The sequence below is a fragment of the Rana temporaria genome, chromosome 4 (assembly GCF_905171775.1).
Source record: "Rana temporaria chromosome 4, aRanTem1.1, whole genome shotgun sequence".
In the NCBI taxonomy this organism is placed as follows: domain Eukaryota; kingdom Metazoa; phylum Chordata; class Amphibia; order Anura; family Ranidae; genus Rana; species Rana temporaria.
Window position 1 is genome coordinate 440,722,214 of NC_053492.1, and position 16,854 is coordinate 440,739,067.

Consider the following 16,854-nt stretch of genomic DNA (forward strand, 5'->3'; position numbering starts at 1 on the left):
GCTTCTACTGTGACTAATCACAGCAGAAGCGGCGCGTGCCCGTGTGTGATTCTGCACAGAATGGCCACCCTGTAGCAGTAAATCTGCTATGGGGCGGTCGGGAAGTGGTTAAATCCTCGCTACATCTTTCATGCTTTTTAGGTTTTGAATATACAAATCCCATGTCAGCACATACTGTACATCATACAAACTACTACTATCAAAAGAGAGCTAAAGTCCAACATCAAGCACAGACATTCCAACTCTACAAATCCAATGGTTAGCCAAGAATTTCAGGAATCTATTGTACAGTTATAAAAACATTAAACAAAACAAAAAAGTTCCATCTCAGTATGGTATACAATCCAGGCACATAAAAATAAACCAGTACAGTATCAATATTTTGTACTTAAACTGTAATTATAACAAAACTCATCCTATTAATATATAACCCGACCTTAGGATAGACCCTATTGTGCCTAACCATTTACCTTTACATGTTTTTTTCCATTTCAATAAATACACAGCCAAACTGTATTTAGATTGGGATCCCAGAATGTGTGTGAAATGCCTTACAAAACACCACAGAGCATTGTCCTCAACCCCAAACTTCCAACGTCCTAAAATGTTCAGCTTAAATGTCCTTGATCATGCGATTTACACTAAAATCTTATCTGCACAGTAATTCATGTTTTTTTTTTATACAATATTTACACAAATTATAGTTCTAAAGTGTTAACCATAGTTAATAACAGAAATCTGATTTACTAAGGGCTGCTTCACACCAGATGCAGTCCTGTGCATCTTTACTCTGCATTAACAATACATCAGAATAAATCCTCAATACAGATGACGGGGAAAGAAATGCATGCAGAAAACACATCCGGAATGCAAAATTGGGGTGTGAACCAGCCCTGAAAGGGGTGAGATTATTTGCACAATAAATTGTTCACTTCAATAACCCAATCATGGGCAGATAAATAACTGATTCATTTTTCCCAGAATTGAGAAATTGCAGTGTAACTCCTTTACTAAATCAGCAATATTAATTTTTGAAAAAAATTGTGAAAACTGTTGGCAATATCCAAGTCCTGTATCGTAATAATATTAATATTCACCTTACAGTGATTTCAGTGTTGTGATAACTGTGATAGGAGTAATGTGTAATATGAATGTGCCCAGCTATAGGCTCCCTTTCCCAGCCATGAACCTCCAGATATAGGCTCCCCTTCCCAGTCATACACTCCCAGGTATAGGCTTCCCTTCCCAGCAATGGGCCCCCCCACTATAGGCTCCCCTTCCCAACCATAGACCCTCAGCTATAGGCTCCCCTTCCCAGCAATGGACCCCCTGCTATAGGCTCCCCTTCCCAACCATAGGCTCCAGATATCCCAGCCATGGACCCCCAGTTATAGGCTCCCCTTCCCAGACATAAACCCCCAGCTATCATAGCCATAAACCCTCAGTTATAGGCCCCCTTCCCAGCCATGAACTCTTAGCTATAGGCACCCCTTCCCAGCCATAGCCTCCCCTTCCTAGCTATGGACCCCCAGCTGTAGGCTCCAGATATCCCAGCCATGGACCCCCAGCTATAGGCTCCCCTTCCCAGACATAAACCCCCAGCTATAGCCTTCAGATATCATAGCCATAAACCCCCAGCTATAGGCCCCCCTTTCCAGCCATGGACTCTTAGCTATAGGCACCCCTTTCCAGGCATAGCCTCCCCTTCCTAGCTATGGACTCCCAGCTGTAGGCTCCAGATATCCCAGCCATGGACCCCCAGCTATAGGCTCCCCTTCCCAGCCAAGAACCCTCAGCTATAGGCTCCCCTTCCCAGTCATGCACTCTCAACTACTGTCTCCCCTTCCCAACCATAGACCATCAGCTATAGGTTCCCCTTTCCAGCCATATACCTCCATCTATAGGCTCCCCTTCCCAGCCATAGGCTCTAGATATCCCAGCCATGTACCCCCAGCTATAGGCTCCAGATATCCCAGCCAAGGACACACAGCTATAGGCTCCCCTTCTCAGCCATAACCCCCCGGCTATATGCTCCCCTTCCCAGTAATGCACTCCCAGCTATAGGCCCCCCTTATCAACAATAGACCATCAGCTATTAGGTTCCCCTTCCCAGCCATAGGCTCTAGATATCCCAGCAATGGACCCCCAGCTATAGGCTTCCCATTCCCAGCTATAGGCTCCAGATATCCCAGCCATGGACCCCCACCTATAGGCTCCCTTTCCCAGCCATGGACCCTTAGTTATAGGCAACCCTTCCCAGCCAAGGACCCCCAGCTATAGGCTCCACCCCCCCCCCCCATGAACCCCCAGATATATGCTCCCCGTTCCCAGTCATGCACTCCCAGCTATAGGCTCCATTTCCAACCATAGACCATCAGCTATAGGTTCCCCTTTCCAGCCATAGGCTCCCTTCCCACCCATGGACCCCCAGCTATAGGCTCCCCTTCTCAGCCATAAACCCCCACCTATAGGCTCAACTTCCCAGCCATGGACCCTTAGCTATAGACTTCCCAGCCAAGGACCCTTAGCTATAGACTTCCCAGCCATGGACCCTTGGCAAAAGGCTCCAGATATCTCAGCCATAAACCCCCAGCTCTAGGACCCCCTTCCCAGCCATAGGCTCCAGATATCCCAGCCATGGACCCCCAGCTATAGGCTCCCCTTCCCAGCCAAGAACCCTCAGCTATATGCCCCCCTTCCCAGTCATGCACTCCCAGCTATAGGCTCCCTTTCCAACCATCAGCTATAGGGTTTCCCTTTCCAGCTATAGGCTCACCTTCCCAGCCATAGGCTTTAGATATCCCAGCCATGGACCCCCCAGCTATAGGCTCCCCTTCTCAGCCATAAACCCCCACCTATAGGCTCCACTTCCCAGCCATGGACCCTTGGCAAAAGGCTCCAGATATCTCAGCCATAAACCCCCAGCTCTAGGACCCCCTTCCCAGCCATGAACCCCCAGCTATATGCCCCCCTTCCCAGTCATGCACTCCCAGCTATAGGCCCCCCTTAACAATAGACAATCGGCTATAGGTTCCCCCTTCTTAGCCATAGGCTCTAGATATCCCAGTTATCGACTCCCCTTCCCAGCCATGCACTCCTGAGTCCTGTCAGCTACACTATACAAACATAAAACACTCTATACACAACCTACAACGAATAATAAATACAGCTGACTAGATACAAGTAAAGAAAACAGCTTTAATACATACAAACATAATCTAACAGGCAATGCTGAGCACAGAGGAGGAGGAGGCGGCGCCGCGGTGAGGAATGGAGGGAGCTCAGTCAGTCAGTCCCGGGCTCTAATGGCCACCGTGTGAAGTGCGCCATCTCCCCTGGCCCTCCGCCAACGGCCGCCGCCATCTTCCCTCCTCACATACAAATCCCGCAATGTAACCCGCAAATTACGTCAGAAAACCCGCAAAAAAAACGCGTTGGTAAATAATAAAAATACCTAAAAAAAAAAAAAAAACACAGCCCAGTCCTTGAATTTATCAGAAGTGAGTCGGGTATAGCAGGGGGTGTAATTTTACAAATACAAAGCCGCCATGATAATAAAACGAGCGATAAACGGCCCGCCGAATATACAGCGGATATAGGGAGCGGCGCGCGGAGACAGAATGGAGTGTGAGGGGAAAGGGGCGCGCGGTCGGACCGTTGGTAATGGATGGTGAAGGGGCGCGCGGATGGAATGTTGAGGGGGATATAATGTAGCGCGCTATAAGGGGGGACAGGGGCGCGCGGATGGAACGTTGAGGAGATACAATGTAGCGCGCTGTAGGATGTGAGGGGAACCGGGGCGCGCGGATGGAACGTTGAGGGGATACAGTAGAAAAGGAGTGCCCGTCTCCCTTGGGGCCGTCTTCTTCTCCGTCGCCGGTCGCCTCAACCGTAACCCCTCAACAAAAAAAAAAAAAAAACGTTTCCATAAACCGGTAACATCCAGAAGGCCGAGCTTGAGTGGAAACCGGAAATAAATAGAAGCGGAGAGGCGCCGTCGGTGCTTCCCTGAGGTAGGCCCGGCCTGGAAGAAGGAGACAATCCGCCGTCGGTCCTGAGGAAGAGCCGTCCATTTGTCTCCTCAGCTCTATAGACAACCGTCAAATAAAAAAAAAAAACCGGCGATGCAGCTTAACGCCAGTAACAGGAGAGAGGAAAAAGAAGGGGGAGGGGATAGCTAAAGATTATTTTTCTTTTTCTATTTTCCCCCCTCTTATGGTGGTGATCCAGGGCTGGGAGGAGGGGGTGGGAGGAAGAAGGAAAAAAAAAAGGGAGAGAGAGAAAAACTAATTTTAAACCGGCTCAAATCAATGAGTCATTGAAAAGAAGAGTTTCTCTTTCCCCCCTTCTTCAATTTGCATCGAGAAGAAAAAAAAAACCTCACAAACTACCCCTCCCTTGTTACGCTGTCACCTTTTTTTGGCTACTTTCTTTCCACCTCCAGCTAAAAAACAAGCCTTCCCCTCCCCCCAGGATGATAAACATCACCCCCCACCCCCTCTCTCTCTCTCTCTGCTACTCGCACAAGGAAATATAGAAAGGGAAATAAATATTTTCTTTCCCTTTTTTATATATCTGCCAAATTGAAAAAAAAAAAAGAGAGAGAAGGGGGGATAAAAAACGCGCTAGCCAATCGCTCTTTAGCCTGAAACCTAATCTGCTGCCTTTTTGGCAACTGTATTTTTTTTTATTAATATTATTTGCTCCTCTTTTTTTTTTTTCTCCTTGTCTGTCTGGAGATAGATTTCCCCGTCTCTCTCTTTTTTTTTTTCTCCCTCCCCGAAGGAAGGGAGGAAGGAGGTTGTGTGTTTTTTTTTTCCTTGAAATTTTTATCACAAAATTATAATACACTCAAAGGGAAACTCACCGTCATGAAAAAGCAGTGCCTTGTCAACGGGGTTTCTTCGCCATCACATCAGGGGCTGGCAGTGTAAAGAGAAAGAGAGAGAGCAACATGAACCTCGCTCAGCCACAAGGAGCAGACAGAGAGAGAGAGAGAGAGCGCACACACGCAGAGAGAGGGGGGACACACACACACACACACTCACACATGCAAAAAAAAAGAGAGAGAGAAAAAAACAATGCAATAACAATATATTTGTATAGTTTTGCATATTTTATGCATTGATTCTTTATCATGTGGGTAAGAGAAGTCTATTTTCTACTTTTTATTTAATTTTTTCGTTTCATTTTTTCTCCCCCCTCGATTGATGTGGTAGAAATAGAAACTTTACAAGAAGCCATGGAGCTTTAAAGCGGAGGTTCACCCATAGCTTACACTTTTTAGCCTTAGATTCCTGCTCGTTTTGTCTAGGGGAATCGGCTATTGGTTTTAAAATATGATCCGTACTTACCCGTTTACGAGATGCATCTTCTCCGTCGCTTCCGGGTATGGGCTGCGGGACTGGGCGTTCCTTCTTGATTGACAGTCTTCCGAGAGGCTTCCGACGGTCGCATCCATCGCGTCACGATTTTCCGAAAGAAGCCGAACGTCGGTGCGCAGGCGCAGTATAGAGCCGCACCGACGTTCGGCTTCTTTCGGCTACGAGTGACGCGATGGATGCGACCGTCGGAAGCCTCTCGGAAGACTGTCAATCAAGAAGGAACGCCCGCTCCCGAAGACCCATACCCGGAAGCGGCGGAGAGGATGCATCTCGAAAACGGGTAAGTACGGATCATATTTTAAAACCAATAGCCGATTCCCCTAGACAAAACGAGCAGGAATCTAAGGGGAAAATAGAAACAAAAACCGAATTGGGTGAACTCCCGCTTTAAAGGGTAAACTTCACATTGGTATTCTTTTTGGTGAAAGTTGGTCACGTGAGTTAGGGTAGAAAAATAATCTGCAAATCAATTGTTTCTTTTTTTTTTTTACAGATTTTTTTGCATCCTTTTGCTGGTAGAGACTCGATAATTCACCTGAAAATTTTAAGATTTTGTTTGTTGACTTATTATTATTATACAGGATTTATATAGCGCCAACAGTTTGGGTAACACTTAAAGCGGGAGTTCACCCATAAGAGCCCATTCACACCTAGGCGTTTTGTCGCCTGTAGCGCAACGCTCACAAACGCCAGAGGGACCAAAATACATTAAAGTCTATGGGGATGGTTCACATCTGAACGCTGATGCGCCTGACGCCCATCGCCTGTAGCCAAAAAAAGTTCCGGACCCTTTTTTGTCGCGCGTATCGGGCGGTTTGGGCGTATTTGAGCGTTTCCATTTCCCATAGAAAGTAATGGAAACGCTCGATTCAAGCGACTTGCGCGACAACGGGCGTTTGCTACGGGCGTTTCGTCGCTTTTATCAATAGAACTTGTCGCCCATGCAGAAGAATAAAAAAATCTACCAACATAGCAACAAGTGATGAAAAGATGATAGTTTTTCCTATTGGCTAAAATAAAAAACATCAAAGTACAAAAATGTCGCACAACGCTGTATGCAAACGCGCAAATAAGCATGAATACGCGCGTCAAAACGCCGGAAAAAAACGCCGAAAAAAAACGCTGAACGACCGACGCTCAGGTGTGAATGCAGCCTAAAACCATTTTTCCCCTTAGATGGATGCTCGTTTTGTCTAGGGGAATCGGCTAGTTGTTTTAAAATATGATCCGTACTTACCGTTTACGAGATGCATCTTCTCCGCCGCTTCTGGGTATGGTCTTCGGGAGCGGGCGTTCCTTCTTGATTGTCAGTCTTCCGAGAGGCTTCCGACGGTCGCATCCATCGCGTCACTAGTAGCCGAAAGAAGCCGAACGTCGGTGCGGCTCTATACTGCGCCTGCGCACCGACGTTCGGCTTTTTTACCGTCGGAAGCCTCTCGGAAGACTGTCAATCAAAATAGGAACGCCCAGTCCCGCAGCCCATACCCGGAAGCGGCGGAGAAGATGCATCTCGTAAACGGTAAGTACAGCTCATATTTTAAAACAACTAGCTGATTCCCCTAGACAAAACGAGCATCCATCTAAGGGGAAAAAAGTGTTCTCCATGGGTGAACCTCCGCTTTAACAACATGGACTTAGGCCCCCTTTACACGGGCTGTCAGATCAGGTATGTCTGTCAGTTTTTCCGGCGGACCTGATCGGACGTTCAAATATATTAATAGTAAAAAGGTCAGGTCTGAGCATATAGGCTCTTTACAAAATAATTTTTTTCCCATAGAGGAGAGCGAGACTGTGTCCATCTCCACTCTGCACAGTAAGCAGAGACACATTATCCCCTGCTCAGGGGGGATCAGCAGAGAAATTGCCCATTGAGCAAGCAGAGTCCCCCAAATGAAGGCGCCCCGTGTGAAAGGGGCCTTGAGAGCACTCCATAAATGTTGTAAAGTTTTGTTTATGTGAACCACTTGACCTCCAGACGTTTTTTTTTTTACTTTTTTACTCAGAGTAGTTCAGTGTCATCATAGTGGGGGGTGATCAGGGATTTTTTTTTACACTTTGATGTTACAGTGATGATCACTGTAACAACAATGTTTTGAACTGTCATGAATGGGTTGCATTCATAACAGCTATGATTACTAGTGATCTGTGATTGGCTACAGCTAATCATGTGGTACAGGGTGCTGTGCTTGGCCCAGGTACCATGTGATAGCTGAGAAACTCAATAGCTGGAATGCTATGATGTGGGTGGGACTCAGTCCATTGTACAGTGGGAAAAATAATTATTTGATCCCCTGCAGATTTTGTAAGTTTGAAATTAAGGGTCTATAATTTTTATCATAAGTGCATTTTAAATGATAGAGACAGAATATCAACCAAAAATCCAGAAAAACACATGATGCAAATGTTATAAATTGAGTTGTAGTTCAGTAAGTAAAATAAGTATTTGATTGCCAAGCAAAACAGGACTTATTACTTGGTGGAGAAACCCTTGTTGGCAAGCATAGAGGCAAGAAATTTCTTGTAGTTGGTGACCAGGTTTGCACACATCTCAGGGGAGGATTTTGGTCCTCTCTTCTTTACAGATCTTCTCTAAATACTCAAGGTGTCTTAACTGCCACTTGGTAACTCAAAGTTTCAGCTCCCTCCATAAATGTTCTATAGGATTAAGGTCTGGAGATTGGCTAGACCACTCCATGACCTCAATGTTCTTGAGCCACTCCTTTGCTGTCTTGGCGGTATGTTTTGAGTCATTGTCATGCTTTAAGTCTCATCCACGACCCATCGTCAGTGTTCTGGCTGAGGAAAGAAGGTTCTCATTCAAGTTTCCAATACATGGCCTCGTCCATTGGTCCCTCAATGCAGCAACATTGGTCTGTACTTTTAGCAGAGAAACTGCTCCAAAGCATAATGTTTCCACCTCCGTGCTTGACTGTAGGGATGGTGGGCCAGATTCTCGTAGAATTACGTTGCTCCACGGCAGCGTAACGTATGTGATTTACGTTACACCGCCGCAGGTTTACAGCGTAAGTGCCTGATTCTCAGAACTCTTACCTGTAAACTTGCGGCGGTGTAACGTAAATGCGCTCGGCGCAAGCCCGCCCTATTCAAATGGGGCGGGCACCATTTAAATTAGGCGCGTTCCCGCGCCGAACGTACTGCGCATGCTCCGTCGGCTATATTCCCCGACGTGCATTGCGCTAAATGACGTCGCACGGACGTCATTTGTTTAGATGTGAACGTAAATGGCGTCCAGCGCCATTCACGGACGATTTACGCAAGCGGCGTTGTTTTTTAAATTTCGACGCGGGAACGACGGCCATACTTAACATGGCTTAGGACAACTAGGGTTCAGCCCTAATTTTAACTCGACGGAAACAACGTAAAGTTAGATCGACGGGCAGCGCGGACGTTCGTGGATCGCTGTAACTATCTATTTGCATATTCTACGCCGACCGCAATGGCCTTGCCACCTAGCGGCCGGCCTAGAATTGCATCCTTAAGATCCGTCAGTGTAATTCAATTACACCTGTCGGATCTTAGGGCTAGCTATGAGTAACTGATTCTATGAATCAGTCGCATAGTTAGGACAGCCCTAACACAGAGATACGACGGCGTATCAGGAGATACGCCGTCGTATCTCTTTTGTGAGTCTGGCCCGGTGTTCTTAGCAGCGTAGTCAGCATTTTTCTTCCACAAAATACTGCGAGTCGAGTTAATGCCAAAGAGCTACATTTTGGTCTCATCTGACCACAGCACTTTCTCCTAATCCTTCTCTGAATAATTTAGATGTTCACCTAAACTTCAGATGGGCCTGTAATTGTGCCTTCTTGAGGACGAGGACCTTGCGGGCACTGCAGGATTTCTATCCATATCGGTGTATTGTGATTCCAATGGTTTGTTTGGTGACTGTGGTCCCAACTGCCTTGAGATCATTTACAAGTTCCTCCCATGTAGTTTTGGGCTGATCTCATACGTTTCTCATGATCATCCTTCTTACCCCATGAGGCTGTGATTAAACTGTAGCTCAATTTATAACATTTGTATCATGTGTTTTTTCTGGATTTTTGGTTGATATTCTGTATCTATTATTTAAAATACACCTATGATAAAAAATTATAGACCCTTCATTTCTTTGTAAGTGGGCAAACTTACAAAATCTGCAGGGGATCAAATAATTTTTTATCGCTGTACAAAGGATTAACAAAAACAATATTTTCTTATGGGACTTTGAGAGACAAGTAGCCATATAATCAATATGTAATAGTTGTAAACATTAATGTCTATTACACAATTCAAATACAAATAATTTATCAATTTATCAAGTACTGATAATCTCGACAGGTTTCGCAAACAAAGTTTGCATCTTCAGGAGAATAAATAAGTCAAATAGAATTAAAATTTTCCCCCAAACCTTATATGTTAAAAAGAAACCAAACAAGGTACTCACACCCAACAAAAAGCACAGGGGCATCACAGAAACAAAAATTACCCACAAAGGGCAAATGTATGTTGGGGCTACGTCAGACAAGTCTCGGCTGGCAGATGAAGGTAGGGTGGGTCACAGAGACCAGCATATGTGTATAAGTCATTTATGGCCTGTGTACAAAAATAAAAAAATAGTAAATAACTATATTATTAATCAGCCCTGAATTTATGAAACCCCACCACAAAGTCAAATCAGCGCCAAGTGAAAAGGAAACGAAGTGCGGAGAATGATGAAAGATGTGTGTAGGGAGAGCTGGGTAGTTATAGAATTATAGCTGGGCCAATCACAGCATTACTATAGGAATTACAGCTGTTCTAAGTTAAATTTATTCATAACAGCATTGATAACATTGTGATTATGTGGACACAGCAGTTGCGGGAGCGGCGTACTGCACACCCCTAACCTGAAACAGGCTGGATCACGTACATGTATGTGATACAGCCTACTTGTGCCATCTTCTTGAAGTAAAAGCACTGTGGGCATTCTTAAAACAGTTAAAAGAGAAGTGCGGGATTAATTAAAAAACAAACATACATACTCACCTAGGTGGATGCAGCATCAATCCACTGCCACCTCTAAGATCAAGAACCAAATGATTAACTACTTGCCGACCTGCCGCGACGGCAGGTTGGCTCTCCTACGTCGGCTCTCTCGCAGGCCACTAGGGGCGCGTGTGTGCCCGGCGGGCGCGATGTATGAACAGAAGATCAGTGATTTCCCCTAGTGAGGCCACCCCCCCTACAGTTATAACACACCCAGGGACATACTTAACCCCGCCCCTAGTGTTAACCCCTTCACTGCCAGTGGCATTTTTATAGTAATACAATGCATTTTTATAGCACTGATCGCTATAAAAATGCCAATGATCCCAAAAATGTGTCAAAAGTGTCCGCCATAATGTCGCAGTACCGAAAAAAATCGCTGATCGCCGCCATTACTAGTAAAAAAAAAATATTAATAAAAATGCCATAAAAATACCCCCTATTTTGTAAACGCTATAACTTTTGCGCAAACCAATCAATAAACGCTTATTGCGATTTTTTTTTTTTTACGAAAAATATGTAGAAGAATACGTATCGGCCTAAACTGAGGAAAAAAATTGTTTTTTTTATATATTTTTGGGGGATATTTATTACAGCAAAAAGTAAAAAATATTAATTTTTTTCAAAATTGGCGCTCTATTTTTGTTTATAGCGCAAAAACTAAAAACCACAGAGGTGATCAAATACCACCAAAAAAAAGCTCTATTTGTGTGAAAAAAAGGACGCCAATTTTGTTTGGGAGCCACGTCGCACGACCACGCAATTGTCAGTTAAAGCGACGCAGTGCCGAAACGCAAAAGTACTCTGGTCTTTGACCAGCAATATGGTCCGGGGATTAAGTGGTTAAAGACCACTGATCACTCAGGTTAATGGTTTTCAGTGAGCAGAGAACCAATGCCTGTCAATCCCTAGCTCTCTGCTCTGCCCCTCCAGTGCTTACTGGAGAGCCCGGCTGTGGAGGGGGTGGGAGCACCTGGCTCAGGCTCTTAGCAACGTGCTAAGAGGCTGAACCAGCTTCTGATCAGGCATCTGGGTGGATCCCGACATTAAAGTCAGGATCTCTCAAGAGTCTAGACCGACTGATGTCAGTCTGCTGTCAGCTGAAAAAGGGTCACAGGAGTGCAGAACAAAGTGCACTCTTTTGACCCACAGGAGAAATAGGGCTAAAAGAGGTTTAGCCATACTTTTCGCTTTAATCTTGGAACAGAGGTGAGACACCAAAAATTCTCTCCTGCAAACATCGACAGGCAATGTCATGTTAAACAATGTGTACCAGCAGACCAACCTTAAGAGGGGGAGGGATTAATCCTGTATCATTTTTTTTTCTCGCTACCTGTGTCTTGCTGGGTAGTTTTCCATCCTGAAGATGCAACAGGAAATAAAAGCAACTATTTTAAAGGTGCAAAGGAAGGTGGGAAAAATAAGATCTATGGCCCAGATTCACGAAGGAGATACGACGGAGTATCTCAGATACTCCATCGTATCTCTCAGAGTATCTATGCGACTGATTCATAGAATCAGTTACGCATAGATATCCCTAAGATCCGACAGGTGTAATAGTTTTACACTGTCGGATCTTAGGATGCAGTACCACGGCCGCCGCTGGGGGGAGTTCGCGTCGTAAACCAGCGTCGGGTATGCAAATTAGGAGTTACGGCGATCCACGATGGTTTTTCGCGTTCGCTACGTCGCTGCTAGTCTAGTTTCCCGTCGCAAATTTAGTCAACGTTTTGGGTGCCCGAACTTTACACAGCCCATGTTAAAGTATGGCCGTCGTTCCCGCGTCGAAATTTAAAAATTGACGTTGTTTGCGTAAGACGTCCGGGAATACGGAAGTACGCTACACACGTCGCCGTTTGAAAAAATTACGTCAGTTCGCGCAAAGCACGGCGGGAATTTCAGAACGGAGCATTTGCAGTAGGTCCGGCGCGGGAGCGCGCCTAATTTAAATGGCACACATCCCTTTGAATTACGCTGGCTTACGCAGGAGGCCGCCAGCGTAGGTTTTCATTGCAAGTGCTTTGTGAATCAGGCACTTGCGATAAAAACTTGCGGCGCTGTAACGTATCTACGATACGTTACGCCGCCGCACTTCTACGTGAATCTGGCCCATAGGATGCAAGTATTCTGCAGATTGCATGACACTGAAAAATAGATGTGAACTTGGGGGGGGGGGGAGAGGGAACAAACATTTTAAGATACCTCATTCAATTTCCATCAAAATGCAGAAATCCCTACCCCTAAGGCAGAAGGAAAGAAAGAGAGAAAAATAGCAGATACTGTGGACCTTTTCTGGTTGATAGGGACAACAGGCTAAAAATATCTTTACCAAATGTTGTTGACAAATATGAAGTTAACCAGTTCAATTGCGCGGTCGTGCAAAGTTGGACCCAAACAAAATTGACATCCTTTTTTTCCCCCACAAATAGGGCTTTCTTTTTGTGGTATTTGATCACCTCTGCGGTTTTTATTTTTTGCTCTATAAACAAAAAAAGACTGACAATTTTGAAAAAAAAGCAGTATTTTTAACTTTTTGCTTTAATAAATATCCTCATTTCCCCGTTCTTCCTCTCCTCGTCGCAACCACGGGCCACCAGCGGATATCGTGTCTGTGGGACCCACGGGCATGCTCCCGCGGCACAGTGGGTGCGAGTGCTAGCCCTGTATTACAAAAGGATGTATAGGTATGTCCTTTTGCACACCCATGCCATTCTACATCGGCGTGCGGCAGTAGGGAAGTGGTTAAAATACATAGATACATAAAGATTAAAATGGGGGGTCCTCGTCCACCTTTTTGCTGCCTACGCGTTTCATAGGGAAAACAACCTGCTTCCTCAGGAGGACTTCAAGACGTGATAATCTAAATGTTGTTTACATTTATAATTTTTATTTTAGATTATCACGCCAACGAAGTTCCTGAGGAAGTGAGTTGTTTCCCCCACAAAACGTGTAGAGGCAGCAATATGGTGGACAAGGACCTCTTCATGTACCAATCATGGCATTGTTCAGCCTTTGGGGAGCCCTCGATATAAAATAGTTTTTATATCATTTTAATCTTTATGTACAGTGACTTGAAAAAGTATTCATACCCCTTGAAATTTCCACATTTTGTCATGTTACAACCAAAAACTTAAATGTTGGGATTTTATGTGATAGACCAACACAGAGTGGCACATAATTGTGAAGTGGAAGCAAAATGATCAGTGGTTTGCAATTTTTTTTTAATACAAATAAATATACAAATAAACATTGAAAAGTGTTGCGTGCATTTGTATTCAGTTACGTTTTTGGTTGTAAAATGACAAAATGTGGAAATTTTTTAAATCGTATGAATACTTTTTCAAGGCACTGTATCTATGTATCTTAACTACTTCAGACCCGGGCTACTGTAAAAAGACGGCCTCAAGGTGGCTCTATAAATCCGGGAGGCCGTCTTTTTACAGCCTCGGATCCTCCGGCCACTGGGGGCGCGCGCGGCGGCGCGCAAGCGCACCCTGCTTGTCACCGCGATGCCGATGCGCGTGCCTGGCGGCCACAATGTCCGCCAGGTACCCGCGATCGGCAGTTTTAGAGCAGGGACGTGGAGCTCTGTGTGTAAACACAGAGCTCCACGTCCTGTCAGGGAGAGGAGACTGATGCTGTGTCCCTTGTACATAGGGACACAGCATCGGTCACCCAGTCAGTCCCCTCCCCCCACAGTAAGAATCCCTCCCAGGATCCACATTTAACCCTGTCCTCGCCCCCTAGTGTTAACCCCTTCCCTGCCAGTCACATTTATACAGGTTGTACTGGATAGACTGTTGTCTTTATTCAACCTTACCAACCAACATTTATACAAATACATTTTTGTAAAGATATTTTTAGTCGCCTTTCTGCTATCCGCGCCATCATGGTGTTCAAACACTATGTGCAGATAGGCCGTGTTGCCTATGTCTCTTTTGGTCCCCATGCTGGTAAACTTGTGGCAATTGTTGATGTCATTGACCAAAATAGAGCTCTTATCGATGGTCCCTGCAGTGGTGTGAGAAGGCAAGCCATGCCATTCAAGTGCATGCAGCCAACTGACTTTGTTCTGAAGTTCCCCCACGGTGCTCGTCAGAAATATGTCCGTAAAGCCTGGGAGAGGGAGAAGATCAATGAGAAATGGACTGCTACTAACTGGGCAAAGAGGATTGATACAAGAGAGAGGAAAGCAAAGATGACAGATTTTGACTGTTTACAAACTCACGATAGCAAAGAAAATGAGGAACAAGATAATAAAACATGAGATGAAGAAACTCCGGAAAGAGACTACCAAGCCAGCAGCATAAATTTCTCTTAAAATAAATTAAATCTTGTTTATACTTAGACCCCTCTTCACACTAAGGAGTTTTTCAGGCGGTACAGCGCAAAAAATAGCGCTGCTATACCGCCTGAAAAACTCCTTCACTGCCTACTCAATGTGAAAGCGCGAGGGCTTCCACACTGAGGCAATGCGCTGGCGGGAGAGAAAAAAATCTCCTGTCAGCGGCATCTTTGGAGCGGTGAGAGGAGCGGCATGTATACCGCTCCTTCCCATTTAAAACAATGGGAAACTGCGGCAATACCGCCCGCAATGCGCCTCTGCAGAGGCACATTGTGGGCGGTATTAACCCTTTATCGGCCGCTAGCGGGGGTTAATACTGCACCGCTAGCGGCCGATTCCCGCAGCAATCCCGGCGGTATAGTGCCGCTATTTTTAGCGGCGCTATACCGCCCCCGCGGCTCCCGCTCCAATGTGAAAGGGGCCTTAGACTAAAAATATATATTTTTTTATCATCCTTATGCACCACTAAAAGTTCACAGTGTCCATTATTTTTCTCCCCTCCCTTTTGCCTTAGGGGTGGGGATTTCTCCATTTTCTGTTTCCCCCCCAGATATAGAAACCTAGAAAAGTGAAGGCAGAAAAAGACAGCGTAGTCCATTTTTTTTTTGTTTACTTTATTGGCTGACTATAGATCCATGTTTGTCCCAAGCATGTTTGAAGCCATTTACTGTTGACTGTCTCACTACCTCTTCTGGTAGTTTATTCCAAGCATCAATTACCCTTTCAGTAAAATAATACTTTCTAAGATTAGTACTATGCCGCGTACACAAGATAATTTTTCAACATGAAAAAAACGTCATTTAAAATGATCGTGTGTGGGCTTCACATAATTTTTCAGGTTCTGAAAAACTACATTTTTTTTTTCGAACATGCTGCATTTTTTTACGTCGTTTTAAACTATGTCTTTTTTCAGGTTGTAAAAAATTATCGTGTGTGGGCTAAAACGACGTAAAAAAAACCCGCGCATGCTCAGAAGCAAGTAATGAGACGGGAGCGCTCGTTCTGGTAAAACTATCGTTCATAATGGAGTAAGCACATTCATCACGCTGTAACAGACAAAAAAGCGCAAATCGTCTTTTACTAACACAGAATCAGTTAAAGCAGCCCAAAGGCGAATGGAACTTCCCCTTTATAGCGCCGTCGTACGTGTTGCACGTCACCGCGCTTTGCTAGATCATTTTTTTAAAACGATGGTGTGTGGGCAACATCGTTTTAATGATGAAGTTGGGAAAACGACGTTTTTTAGACATGCTGAAAAACAAAAAAAATTTTCATGCTGAAAAATGATCGTGTGTACGCGGCATTAATTTTGAACTTTACTCCAGTTAGTTTGAGGTCATATCCCTGTGTTCTTGATTCTTGTATCATATTGAAAAAACTTCCCTCCCAAACCTTATTCATTCCTTATTCAATGTTTCAGTCATGTCTCCCCTTTCCCTTCTTTCCTCCAGACATATTAAGTTCCTGAAGTCGCTCTCAATATGTTTTATCACCACAAACCTTTCACCATTTGTTTTACCCATCTCTAGACTCGTTCTATTTTATCAATATCCTTCTGTAAATGAGGTCTCCAGGACTGGACACAGTGGGCCAAATCCTCAAAAGGGATACGCAGGCGGAACTGCTGTTCAGCCTGCGTATCCCTGTGCCTATCTTTGGATCTGATCCTCAGAATCAGTTTTCCAAAGATAGGCAGAAGATCCGACATCTGTAAGAGACTTACACTGTCAGATCTTAGGATGCAGTACCGCATCCGCCGCTGGGGGCATTTTGAGTCGAAATGCCGCTTTGCGTATGCAAATGAGGACTTAGGCAGATCCACAAAGCTTTTTAGCTTTGTGTTTTCTGCGTAAGTTATGTTTTGCATACGTAAAATTAGGGATGCTTTTACAAGGTGTAAACTAGTAACACCTTGTAAAAACATACCTTTTTTTCGATCGCAGCTATTTTTTTTAAATTTCAAATTTTATTTTTCGCCGCGTAACTTTTTTTTTCCCCGACGCAACTTTATTGTCCCGTCGCAATCCACAAAGCCCGACGTAACGTAATTTCGTGCGCTGCCCGTCGGGAAAAATGACGTCACACGCATGCGCAGAA

At 44.8% G+C, this 16,854-nt stretch overlaps 1 protein-coding gene and 1 pseudogene across 1 annotated transcript in view; one reads left to right on the plus strand and one right to left on the minus strand.

Moving 5' to 3' along the window:
- The window catches only part of BICRAL (BRD4 interacting chromatin remodeling complex associated protein like), a 75,072-nt gene extending 71,245 nt beyond the window's left edge, over window positions 1-3,827 (minus strand). The window contains exon 1 of the mRNA XM_040351509.1: window positions 3,210-3,827. The gene's annotated coding sequence lies outside the window, so the exon portion shown is untranslated. The remainder of the gene's footprint in view (window positions 1-3,209) is intronic.
- A 10,433-nt stretch (window positions 3,828-14,260) lies between these two features.
- Window positions 14,261-14,756, plus strand: LOC120935461 (annotated as a pseudogene).
- Window positions 14,757-16,854: the final 2,098 nt, after the last annotated feature.